The sequence below is a fragment of the Somniosus microcephalus genome, chromosome 6 (genome assembly GCF_052327205.1).
Source record: "Somniosus microcephalus isolate GS21.2 chromosome 6, FLI_Smic_1.0, whole genome shotgun sequence".
Lineage (NCBI taxonomy): Eukaryota > Metazoa > Chordata > Chondrichthyes > Squaliformes > Somniosidae > Somniosus > Somniosus microcephalus.
Genome location: NC_140992.1, coordinates 120,947,536 through 120,960,659, shown reverse-complemented (window position 1 = coordinate 120,960,659; position 13,124 = coordinate 120,947,536). Strand labels below are relative to the sequence as shown.

General features: G+C 49.0%; 1 protein-coding gene across 1 annotated transcript in view; it reads right to left on the bottom strand.

Moving 5' to 3' along the window:
• Window positions 1-13,124, bottom strand: part of LOC147116047 (sushi, nidogen and EGF-like domain-containing protein 1) — a 234,606-nt gene that overhangs the window by 153,477 nt on the left and 68,005 nt on the right. The window lies entirely within an intron of this gene.

The following is a 13,124-nucleotide window of genomic DNA, read 5'->3' as shown; positions in this document are numbered from 1 at the left end:
CGGAAAACAACCTGTTTATTCCAACTCTTTGCTTTCTGTCCGCCAACCAGTTCTCTATCCAAGTCAATACCTTGCCCCCAATCCCATGTGCCTTAATTTTGCATGCTAATCTCTTATGTGGGACCTTAGCGAAAGCCTTCTGAAAGTCCAAATACACCACATCCACTGGTTCTCCCTTATCTATTTTACCAGTTACATCCTCAGGGCCATTAAAGGGCCATTGCCTTCCTCAATGCGAAACACCTACTTACTTGCTATGGTGGACGAATATTCACGCTTTCCCTTTGCTTTCCCCTGTCCCAATATGCTTACTTCCACAGTGATCAAATGCCTTGGTCAAGTCTTTTCCCTTTGCGGTACAGCCAATTTCATCCACTCTGATCGGGGTCCCTCCTTCATGTCAAGTGAACTCAAAGGTTATCTCTCCCAATGGGGAATTGCTACAAGTAAAACAACACCATACCATTCCATCGGTAATGGACAGGTTGAGAGATACAACACTATCATTTGGAATGCTGTTCGTTTTGCACTGAGGTCACGCAACCTACCAGACCAGCAGTGGGAAACTATGCTCCCTGACGTGTTGCATTCCATCAGGTCTCTTCTTTCTACGTCCACCAATGTCACACCTCTTGAGCGATTCTTCAGCTTCCAGCGTCGCTCCACTCATGGGACGTCCCTACCATCATGGTTGGCAGCTCCCGGCCCCGTGCTGCTTCGAAGATTCGTCCGATCTTCTAAAAATGATCCCGTCGACGAGGTAGAACTCACGGACGTCAATCCCAAGTACACGCATGTGCGGTACTCTGATGGCTGGGAGTCCACCGTTTCGCTCCGGTACCTGGCTCCCTGTCCAGCCGGTTCCACGGACCCAACTGATAGAGGGATCCATGGTGATGATGCTGACACTCTGCGCTCCCTCAAAGATGACGCCCTACCTGGGACATCGAGAGATCTGCCGGCTGCCTCACCGGATCCACTCGGGTAGCCGAGCGCTCCCTGTGGGATGGCCACTCGAGGCCAGGACGCCGGTCAGTCCCCGGCTATCAAACAGGATGAAGCCAGCTCTGCGCCTGTGGGGACCCACACCCGTAGTCACGATCTCCCCAGCCTCCCTCAGGTCGATCAGGGCATCACGGACCCTGTCGATCCACCGGTACGGATCAAGCGGCTCAGGGACCAAGACACGGTCCAGAGAGACGTGCCTTCTAGCCGTAAACAAAGATCTAAAAGGTTACAGCTATTCGTGGTCCGCCTAATCCGTTAAGAGGAAGTCGTCAGACTTCCAAATCTTTTAGGCAGGAAGAATGTTATAAATCTCATCATCATAAAGAAACTACTCATGAAATAATGCTGGACGGCCAGCTGGTGGCGCCGTCCAAGGAGTATAAATACTCGGGCGTGGGCCCAGCTTGCCCAGGGACATTTTGTAAGGCCAGAACTAGTGAAGTACAACTAGACCTCCATGCTCTGAAACAAGTTGATTAAAGCCTTGCTTTATACTCAAACCAAGTGCGTGGTGAGTTTTATTACATCAATAAGCTCCTCTCCCTTTCCCCATATCCCATCTCTTTCCCCTCATCCCATTCCTTTCCCCAGCCATTCGCTAAGACTGGCCCAGGCTTTTTGAAATCTTGCCCTACATCCTAACCATCAACATGACCATCTACCTCTAGCCCTGCAGCATTTTCTACCACTAGCACTACCTCAGCTTCTCTGCTGCTGAAACTCTTAGCCCCCCTTTTGCCACCTCTAGACTTGTTGGGGGAAATTTTAACCCCCAGGACAGGTGGGACAGTGGCGGGGGAGGGGGTAAATTGTAAAAAATGGGAAACCCAACCCCAACCAACCATGAACACACCTACTTCCAGTTTAACCAGGGCGGGTTGGAGATTGGGCAAGTAACACACTCTCAAGTGGTCGGTCAGTAATTATAATATGTTAATGAGGCTAAATACCTCAGATTATAGCAGCCATTTGGATTGAACAGCTGGAGCCGGGTTTACCAAGGATCGGGAAACCCAGTAGCTAAAGGGAGGCGAGAATGGCCGGATCCAGCAGTAAAGTGCTTTTCTAGCACAGGAAGCGCAGGAGTGCTTCGCCACGGCCCCCCAAGATAACCTGCCGCGATCTCTCCTCCGCAATCTCTTCCCTCACCTTGATTCCCCCCTCCACACAATCTCGCCCCACCATGTGATCTCTCCCTCGCAATCTTCCCCCCTCCACGCGATGTTCCCCCCTCTGCGCGATCTCATCCTTCCCTGCAATCTCTCCCCTCCGTGATCTCTTCCTCCTTACACTCTGTTCCCCGGCTGCGGCCTTGTACAACAAGCTCTCTTACACGGCAGCGACCAGCCTCTCAATCTGGCTGCTGCCGGGTAGGAAAGGGAGTACAAAAATTTGAATGCGGTCCTGCTGTTAAATTTGGCAGAACTTCTGCCTTTCCCGCATTTCCAGGTTTCCCAGCCACTGACATTCGCCCCCGTCTCATCTCCCTGGAAATGTTGGTGCCGATTATTTCAATCTCCTCCTGGGTGATCTCGCATCCTCCACAACTTTCAACTTGTTTAAAACACATGCACTCATATCCTTTCCCGCACAAAGTTCTCCTTGTTCCCTCAGCCCCGTCCTTACTGACCTACTTTAACTCCATAACCCGTGTATTAAATTTAAACTTTTCATCCTTGACGTCAAATCCGCCACTGCCTTGCCGTATCCTATCTCTGCAATCTCCTCTGGCCTTATGTTCCCACCTCTCCCAAATCCTTCGGTCCTTTGAGTCTCCCTCTGCCCCCCGCTGTCTCTCTCCCCTCTCAACATGGTGTCTCTTTGTTGCTCACCCCACCCCTGCACCCACCACCACCACATACTCAAAAGAGGTCTCTATCTCCAGCAAGGTCTCTTACCTCCCTATCCCCACACCCTTACCCTTACTTAATGTGGTTGCTTTCTTCTCCCTACCCACCAACATGGTATGTGTGTATCTCTCTCTTTCCCTTTTTCTCTGGTGAAGGAAAGAACACCCTTGTTTGGGAGAGGCAGGAGGTAACTGAGTTCTCTTAGGGCTTGAGTTGGCTCCAGGATAACATCAGCAGTGCAAAATTGGAACCATGCCAACCATATGTGGCAGAATCTGTAACGTGACAGCTTGACCGGCAAACTTGATCGAACTTTAATTAAACTTGTACAGGTAGACCTGTCACTGGTGGCTGGGATTCCTCCCACTCGATTTCAGATAACCCTCCAAGTCAATTCACATAATAGATAGGGTGAACTAGCAGTGGGAAGCTTACCAGTGCTCCGAGTCAGGAAGCTGTGTGGTTTTAGCTGGTTAAACTCCAGCAGTAACCCTGCACACACTCGGGGTCTCTAAGCCTTGGCTCTGCCGACCCACAGTTTTAAATAACTTTCTGTTTTTAAGGATGTCTGGCAATCAGAATCGGGCCTTTGTGTGTGCTGCAGTTCTTTTACAAAGACACCTGTTCCTTTACCTGCCCTTCCTCGTATATATAACCCAATTTACACTGTCCTTCCCCAAGTATAAAACCTCTATTATTATCTGTGGCAAAATGGATGCGTGCTGAACAGTTTAGCTTGCACGTTCGCATTGCTAGATTCAGCATGTAAGTGGTTACAACAGCATCTTGCAGTGTATTTCTGAGATAAAACCAGTTCCAGACAACCTGGCTGTGGCATTCTACTAAGTGCAAATTAATAAAGTAAGTTCCAGGTGTTAGGCCATTACCATTGATGCCTTCACTCAATATAGATAGGGTTGCCACACCTCCCGGGGCTCTCCCGGAATGGGGTATGAACCTCCCAGATGCTGCTGATTGCAGCCCAGGAGAACTTGTCCCTTTCAATTCCTCACTGCAGCAGCGGCACTACCCTCCCCCCCTCCGTTCCGTGATGTCACTGGCTGCCACCACAAAGAAGCCTCTGACTCGGTGACATTGCCCCCTGTACCCCCACTCTACTCCCCACCCGCCACAGAGACCCAACCCCTGCTGAGGAGTGACCGGAAATGGGAGCAGCTGGTGGAGAAACAGCCGGAAGTGGCGGGGGCGGGAGGCGAGGGCACGGTGTGGAGGAGAGAGACAGAGCGGGGGAGAGCTGTGCGGAGCTGGGTTGGAAGAGGGTGTACGGGGACTAGGTTATAGAGAATTAGGGCTGGGGGGGGGAAAGAGTGGGGGACTGGGATAGATGGGACGAACTAGGTGTCGGGGGAATAGGAGACTAGGGAATGAGATCGGGAGGTTGAGGCTAGGGAGCAAGGTGGGGGGAAGAGAGGAAGACTGGAGAATGAAATTGGGAGATTAACGCTCCAGGACTGGCGGGGGTGGAAGATGTGGCGGGAGAGGGAAACTGGGGAATGGGGCTCAAGGGAGGAAAAATTCGGTTGCTTTGTGCTTCCTGTTAGTGCCCCAAGGGGCGCAAATCAATTAGCACCCGACCGCAGCACCGCTAACGCCTCCCGTGAAATTCAGCAGGACGTTAGTGGCAGCAGTAGTTGGTAGATGACATCATCGCCATGCGCAGCGCCCCAGCCACAAACTTGGCTCGCGCCCCCTGACCTACCGCCAGACGATATGTCCGACAGGGTCATGGGGCCATTTTTGCGGCCAGTGCAGCGATAATTAAAGGGCAGGTGCCGGGTGGCCTTTTTTTTGGGCCACCTGCCAGCACCTGCCCCCTCTGGCTGCCTCCTGCAGGGTACCAGCCACGATCCATCAGCCTGGCACTCCTCTTGAGTGCTGGGCTCTTTTGCCTGCACCTCGTTTCCTGGAGGCCCAGCAGAGCATGGGTGCGCGCTGCACTAGGCCCCTCCTCTTTAATCGGGGAGGGAGGTCTGCAGTACTGCGGCGCTACGAGCTGGCGTGCGCGGTGCTGCTACACATAGCACCGTGATATTCAATGGGAGCGCCCCAAGAGGGGGGGGGGGAGTGCTTCGAGTAGCACCCCGCCTCCTGCTTGTGGCGCTACCATTGAATTTCGGGTGCACAGGCATTAACTTCCGGCGAAGTTATTGCCCCAAAGGGGGCGTGAGCCAATTCTCCCCCAAAGTGTTTAAAATGTTAAAAGTCTTCGATAGAATAGATACAGAGAAACTATTTCCTCTGGTGTGGGAATCCAAAACAAGGGGACATAATCTTAAAATTAGAGTTAGACCATTCGGGAGGAAAATGTGGAAGCACCTTTTCACACAAAGGGTATTGGAAATCTGGAACTCTCTCCCCAAAAGGCTGTGGATGCTGAGACAATTGGAACTTTCAAGACTGAGATCGATAGACTTTTGTTAGGTTAAGGGCACCAAAGGCTGTGCGAGAAATTCATTTTTATCTCTTTATCAATTTTCTTTTGTAAAGAAACATATTAAGTGCAGGTAATGCTTCCTTTAAACAGTTACATTGCAACCATTAAGTAACTGGAATGCACAGACCTGCTATTTCACTAAATTACTTTCTAAAGCTTCGCTCTGAATCGAATGAAAAAAACTTTACAATGTTTAGACTGTAGTTCTATGGGCAAGCTCCGACGGGGGATAGAACTGTGGAGTAGGAGTTGGAGGGTTCGCTCCCAAGGGTGCTGGAACCACAGCTGCTGCCTGGCAGGCACTGTGACGCTGGGGCACTCGGTTAATAGTTACTGCAATTTATTTCTTTATTCCTCATGGTTTCCCACCTCAAGGGTAAACGGTCAAGCATCTATTTCCTGTTTCACCTGGCATTTAATGCGCAATTGATTGGCCCTTCTGTCACTTTTCTGCAATCTAATTGGTCTGTTAAGTGGCCAATAGACTGCAATAAAAAGCGACAATGGGGGGAGGAACTCCATTATTTAAAAAATTAGTTAAACATCAGACAGCAATGATGGAGTCTCAGCACCCAACAAATACCAGGCAAAGGGGCACCATTCGCTCCCATCAGGTACTGTACAGCTCCCGTGTGAGCTTCTGTACATGTACATTGGGGAAAAAGGAAGGATTCACTCCAATCTGGCACTTTATGGCTTGTACAGATACAGAAGCTGTCACTGTGTCACACACGAGCTGTACAGTGCTAGATGAGAGTGAATCGATAACCTTTTCCACCGTGTGTACTGTACATGTTCAGGAGTTGGCACTGTGAGATGGTAGGAAGGAAGAACAGATTTGCATTTATCTGATGCTTTTCACATCCTCAGGACGTCCCAAAGCCCTTCACCGCCAATGAAGCACATACTGCGCAAAAGGGAACGATTCACTCCCTTCCGGTACTCTACAGCTCAGTGTTGGCCCCTGTGCACGGAATGCTTCATGCTCACTGCTGAGAGGTAGCTGGCACTTAACAGCAGGGAAAGCTGTGCTAATGATGGCGTAGTCAGGGTTAATGGGGGCGAAATTGGACTTGGGCAGTAGCGCAAAATGGGTGATAGCGAATCAGCAGCCCGTTATACATTCAAATGGTAAAAAAAAAAGGTCGGGCGGTGTGTAAAAAGAGCGGTCGATTCCCCACCGTCCGTTTTGCGTTGCTGTCCAAGACCAATTTCACCCCCAATTTGCCCAGCGTTTCAGCTGGATGTACAAAGTTGTCACTGTGGTTAATTACTGGTACCAGTACGCGATAGGTATGATCACGTGTAAGCCTGTTTAAACTTGTGCTAATATGCTTCTTGCGAGACACTCTCCATTTATCACCTCAAACATTCTCAACACTGCCACCAGCAGTGACAGACCTGTAATCACCAGTAACGCAGCCCAGTTTTCTATAGTTCAAAATGCTCTATCTGGACAAATACATCACACATCCATCATTAATTACACCTATACTGAAATCCTTGCTGCCACAGCCGTATAAAACTACCGTACAACTGACGTGTGTCTCCTGTATAAATGGCATTCCGGTTCTGTACAAAAAGCATGATGGCATTTACATGAAGTCCTCCTTGTTGCCGGAAAGTTTGCCTGTAAAAAAACAAAAAGGGAGCGTCTCCTCGAGGCAGTCATCTGCAACAGCAAGCTGACAGCTTGCGCCGGGAAACAGAACCTATATAAATACAGCTGCGTGCAAAAATCCAGGGAATTTTTTTTCTGCCTGGATTTTGTGTCGATTATACAGTCAGAATAATTGAAGAGTAGGGTCATGGTTACAATTCACCTTACAGAGCTCTCAGTCCAGGTACAGAGGGCTGGAAGCAATGTCGCTGCTCATATTGGCTGGCAAATACTGGGGCAAAAGATGAAACATTCTCCTTCCCCCATTTCTTCCTTTCCTTACCATCACCCCTCCCCCTTCCTCCCCCTTCCCTTCCCTCTTCCTTCCCCTTCCCCTCCCTCTTCCTTCCCCTTCCCCTCCCTCTTCCTTCCCCTTCCCCTCCCTCTTCCCCACCCTCTTCCTCCCCCTTCCCCACCCTCTTCTTCCCCCTTCCCCACCCTCTTCTTCCCCTTCCCCCTCCCTCTTCCTTCCCCTTCCCCCTCCTTCTTCCTTTCCCTTCCCCTCCCTCTTCCTTCCCCTTCCCCCTCCCTTTTCTCACCCTTCCCCCACCCCTTCAAACAAAATAATGCCCCATGGCTCTGAGTGCCACCATCATAAACATCCCCATCTCATCCAATTAATCCCCAAACAGTGCCCACACACATTTAACAGGCTACATCTCGCACAGCGCTGAGAAGCGCATCACTAGTGATTCACACAGCTCACCAGGTAGCTCCCCTCTCTCACACCTGAGAAGGAAAGCTTCACTGCAACCCCTCCCCACCCATAATAAGATTGTTAAATGAAAATGAATAAAATTATGCAATCCATGATACTAGGACCAGGATCCTCAATGCAGAGGAAATATCATGTGATTTTGTGAATTTGGGCTTCCCCTACAAGCAGCTCAGCTGTGCTCTGCAAACACTCCAGCTCTAGTGGGGGCTCAGAAGATAGCAAAGTGTGACAGTGTCAGGCTAGACAAAGTGATTTCACACCGATGGATGCACATGGTGGGAGATATTTCCTCCAGTCACTATTGTGTCTCATTGATACCCACAGCATCGAAAATCATTCCCCAGTAATAGTCAGGAACCATTGTACACACCAAAGTATGAAGTATTTCTCTGTGACTGGCACACATTCATAACACACCCATATTTATACACAGCAAATACATTCTCAGGTCTGATACAGAGCTACCACATGTTTAGTGAATCAAGCATACTGTCCTGTGACACAGTTGAAAAAATGCACATGTTGCAATGCCCCTTCATTTCTCATCTACATGCTGCCCCTCAGTGACATCATCAAAAACACATCAGGTTCCACATGTACAGTGACGACATTCAGCTCTATCTCACCACCACCTCTCTTGACTCCTCCATCGTCTCTGATTTGTCACTCTGCTTGTCCGACATCCAGTAAGTATTGAATGGGCAGAAATTTCCTCCAACTATATATTGGAGAGACTGAAGCCATTGTCTTTGGTCCCCGCCACAAACTTTGTTTCCTGACCAGCGTTTCCATCCCTCTCCATGGCAACTGTCTGAAGCTGAGCCAGACCGTTCGCAACATTGGTGTTGGGTTTGACCCTGAGATTAGCTTGTGACCACATATCCACTCTATCACCAAGCCTGCCTACTTCCACCTCTGTAACATTGCCCAACTCCGACCCTGCCTCAGCTCACCTGCTGATGAACCTTTATTCACGCCTTTGTTACCTCTAGACTTGACTATTACAATACTCTCCTGAACGGCCTCCGATCTTCCACCTTACATAAATTTGTGGTCATCCAAAACTCCAAAAGATACTTGGTATCTTAACCCACACCAAGTCTTGTTCACCCCCATGCTCGCTGACCTACACTGGCTCCTGGACCGACAGCACCTCAATTTTAAAAACCTCATCCTTGTTTTCAAATCCCTCCATGGCCATGCCCCTCCCTATCTCTGAAACCTCCTCCAGCCCTACAAGCCTTCGAGATCACTGCACCCCTTCAATTCTGGCATCTTGCGCATCCCTGATTTTTAATCGCTCCACCATTGGCGGCTGCGCTTTCAGCTGCCTTGGCCCTGAGCTCTGGAATTCCCTCCCTAAACCTCTCCATCTTTCTACCTCTCTCGCCTCCTCTAAGATGCTCCTTAATACCTACCTTTTTCTGTCCTGATAGCTCCTTCTATGGCTCAGTGTCAAAAAAAACGTTTTTATTGATAACGCTCTTGTTAAGCGCCTTGGGACGCTTTGCTATGTTAAAGGTGCAATATAAATGCAAGTTGTTGTTGAAACCAGCAGTACTTGACCATTTTACATAGGATTACATTGGCTATATGGCACAGAAACAGGCCATTCGGCCCAACCAGTCCATGCCGGCGTTTATGCTCCACTCGAGTCTCCTCCTGTCTTTCCTCATCTAACTCTATCAGCATAACCCTCAATTCTCTTCTCCCTCATATGTTTATCTAACCACCCCTTAAATGCATCTATACTATTTGCTTCAACCACTCCCTGTGGTAATGAGTTCCACATTCTCACCACTGGGACCGGAGCTGAGCGGCGGACCTGCGAGAGGCACAGAATCAGTGAGAGGATAGAAAGAGCGCGGAGAGGAGGCCTGGGAACGGAGCTGAGCGGCGGACCTGCGAGAGGCACAGAGTCAGCGAGAGGAGGATAAAAAGAGCGCGGAGAGGAGGCCTGGGAATGGAGCTGAGCGGCGGACCTGCGAGAGGCACAGAGTCAGATGAGAGGAGGATAAAAAGAATGCGGAGAGGAGGCCTGGGAATGGAGCTGAGCTGCGGACCTGCGAGAGGCACAGAGTCAGCAAGAGGAGGATAAAAAGAGCACGGAGAGGAGGCCTGGGACCGGAGCTGAGCGGCGGACCTGCGAGAGGCACAGAGTCAGCAAGAGGAGGATAAAAAGAGTGCGGAGAGGAGGCCTGGGACCGGAGCTGAGCAGCGGACCTGCGAGAGGCACAGAGTCAGCGAGAGGAGGATAAAAAGAGTGCAGAGAAGAGGCCTGGGACCGGAGCTGAGCGGCAGACCTGCAAGAGGCACAGAGTCAGCGAGAGGAGGATAAAAAGGGCGCAGAGAGGAGGCCTGGGACCGGTGCTGAGTGGCGGACCTGCGAGAAGCACAGAGTCAGTGAGAGGAGAGAGAGAAGTAAAAAGTAATTGAAGTGTGACATCACCAGAAAGCAGGTAAGTGATTGGTTGGTGAGTTTTTCTCCCTTTCTTGCTTTTTTCCAAACTTAATTTTTGTGGTTTATAGTTTCTAGGGTCTCTGTTGTGTAGCGGGGAGTGCTGGTAAACAAGGGCCCTTGAGTATATCATTTAATTGTAGTGAAATTAGTGGTATTGATTTGATTTAATTTAATTTGAATTAATTAAAGTGTAAGTCATGGCAACACAGCTCGGCCCCGTGGCATGCTCCTCCTGCACTATGTGGGAAATCAGGGACACGTCCTGTGTCCCTGATGACCATGTGTGTGGGAAGTGTATCCAGCAGCAGCTACTAACAGACCGCATTGCGGCGCTGGAGCTGTGAATGGATACATACTGGAGCATTCGTGATGCTGAGCACATCGTGGATAGCATGTTTAGGGAGTTGGTCACACCGCAGGTAAAGGCCGCACAGGCAGGAAGGGAATGGTTGACTACCAGGCAGAGTAGTAGGCGCAGGCAGGTAGTACAGGGGTCCACTGTGGCCATCCCCCTTTCAAGCAGATATACCACTTTGGATATTGTTGAGGGGGATGGCTTATTGGGGGAAGGCAGCAACAGCCAACTTCCTGGCACCATGGGTGGTCCTGCTGCACAGGACGGGAGGAAAATGAGCGGGAGAGCTATAGTGATAGGGGATTCTATTGTAGGGGAATAGATAGGCATTTCTGCGGCCGCAAACGAGACTCCAGGATGGTATGTTGCCCCCCTGGTGCAAGGTTCAAGGATGTCTCAGGGCGGCTGCAGGGCATTCTGGAGGGGGAGGGTGAACAGCCAGTTGTCACGGTGCATATAGGTACCAACGATATAGGTAAAAAATGGGATGAGGTTCTAAAAGATGAATATAGGGAGTTAGGAGGTAAATTAAAAAATAGGACCTGAAAGGTAGTAATCTCAGGATTGCTACCAGTGCCACGTGCTAGTCAGAGTAGAAATAGAAGGATATTTCAGATGAATACGTGGCTAGAGGAATGGTGCAAGGGGGAGGGATTCAAATTCCTGGGACATTGGAACCGATTCTGCGGGAGGTGGGACCAGTACAAACTGGACGGTTTGCACCTGGGCGGGACTGGAAACGATGTCCTCGGGGGAGTGTTTGCTAGTGCTGTTGGGGAGGGTTTAAACTAAAATGGCAGGGGGTTGGGAACCTGTGCAGGGAGACAGAGGAAAGGGAAGCAAGGATAGAAACAAAAGACAGGAAGGAGAAAAGCGAAAGTGGAAGGCAGAGAAATCAAGGGTGTAAATCAAACAGGGCCACAGTAAATAATAATTCTAAAAGGACTAAGAGTGTTAAAAAATTAAGCCTGAAGGCTTTGCGTCTTAATGCGAGGAGCATTCGTAATAAGCTGGATGAATTAGCTGCGCAAATAGATGTAAACGGATATGATATAATTGGGATTACGGAGACATGGCTCCAGGGTGACCAAGACTGGGAATTCAACATCCAGGGATATTCAATATTCAGGAAGGACAGGAAAAAGGAAAAGGAGGAAGGGTAGCATTGCTGGTTAAAGAGGAGATTAACACAATAGTAAGGAAGGATATTGGCCCAGAAATTCGGGTCTTCACGGGTGAGTACGCACGGGGTACTCACCCGTAAGCCCAATGGAAGTGCCGGTTTCATGCATGCACTGCGCATGTGCGGGAAACCGGCACTTCCGTTCCCCTGAAAGAAGGGGTTCAGAGGTGGAACGCGTGCGCAGGAGAGGCAGCGCGTGCGCATCGAACTTACATTTTTTTTGCAGGTTTTCCCAGGAGGATAAGTTTCCAGGAGTTACACTTTTAAAAAGCAGGCACAAGGCCTGATTTTACAAGGTAAGTGGTGAATTAATTAAAATTAAAACATTTTTTCCACAGGTTTATTATTTTTAAATACTTTAAAGAAAGGTAAGTTTATTTGTAGCCCCATTAGAAAATGTAATTAATTTTTTCAAAAATTAAAATTATTGTTTAAAATAGTTATTTCATGTAATTTATAGTTTATTTTAAAAATGTGATGGGTTTTTAAAAAATGTATTTGAAGATTTAGTGACATTTTGGGGCTTATAGTATTTATAGATTTGACAGGTCTTCCTGTCAAACTTATGAATTAAGCATTCCCTGCTACCATTGGCTCTCCATGGCCCATGTGATCCCAGGGGATGCTTCGAACTAACTGCGCCCCTGGGATACGCAAGCACTGCACGCTGGCAGTTGGAGGAGGCCCAGGATTGGAATCCCACGCGGGCCCACAGCTCAACGGCCGGCGCAGTAGGTATGTGCAGGTCGGGGGCTTGCACCCGCGGGAAACCCCCGACCCGAATTTCTGGGCCAATAGCTCTGATGATGTGGAACCTGTATGGGTAGAGCTGAGAAATACCAAGGGACAGAAAACGTTAGTGGGAGTTGTATAGTGACTCCCAACCAGTAATGCTGAGGTTGGGGATGGCATTAAATGGGAAATTAGAGATGCATGCAATAAGGGCACAGCAGTTATCATGGGTGACTTTAATCTACATATAGATTGGGCTGACCAAATTAGTAACAATACTGTGGAGGAGGAATTCCTAGAGTGTATACAGGATGGTTTCCTGGACCAATATGTCGAGGAACCAACTGGAGATCAGGCCATCTTAGACTGGGTATTATGTAATGAGAAAGGATTAATTAGCAATCTTGTTGTGCAAAGCCCCTTGGGGAGGAGTGATCATAATATTATAGAATTCTTCATTAAAATGGAGAGTGAAGTAGATGACTCAGAGACTAGGGTCCTGAATTTAAATAAAGGAAACTACGATGGTATGAGGCACGAGTTGGCTAAGCTGAATTGGGGAACGTTACTTAAAGGATTGACGGTGGATAGCCAATGGCAAACATTTAAAGATTGCATGGATGAACTACAGAATTTGTTCATCCCTGTTTGGTATAAAAATAAAACAAAAAAGGTGACTCCATCGTGGCTAACAAGAGAAAT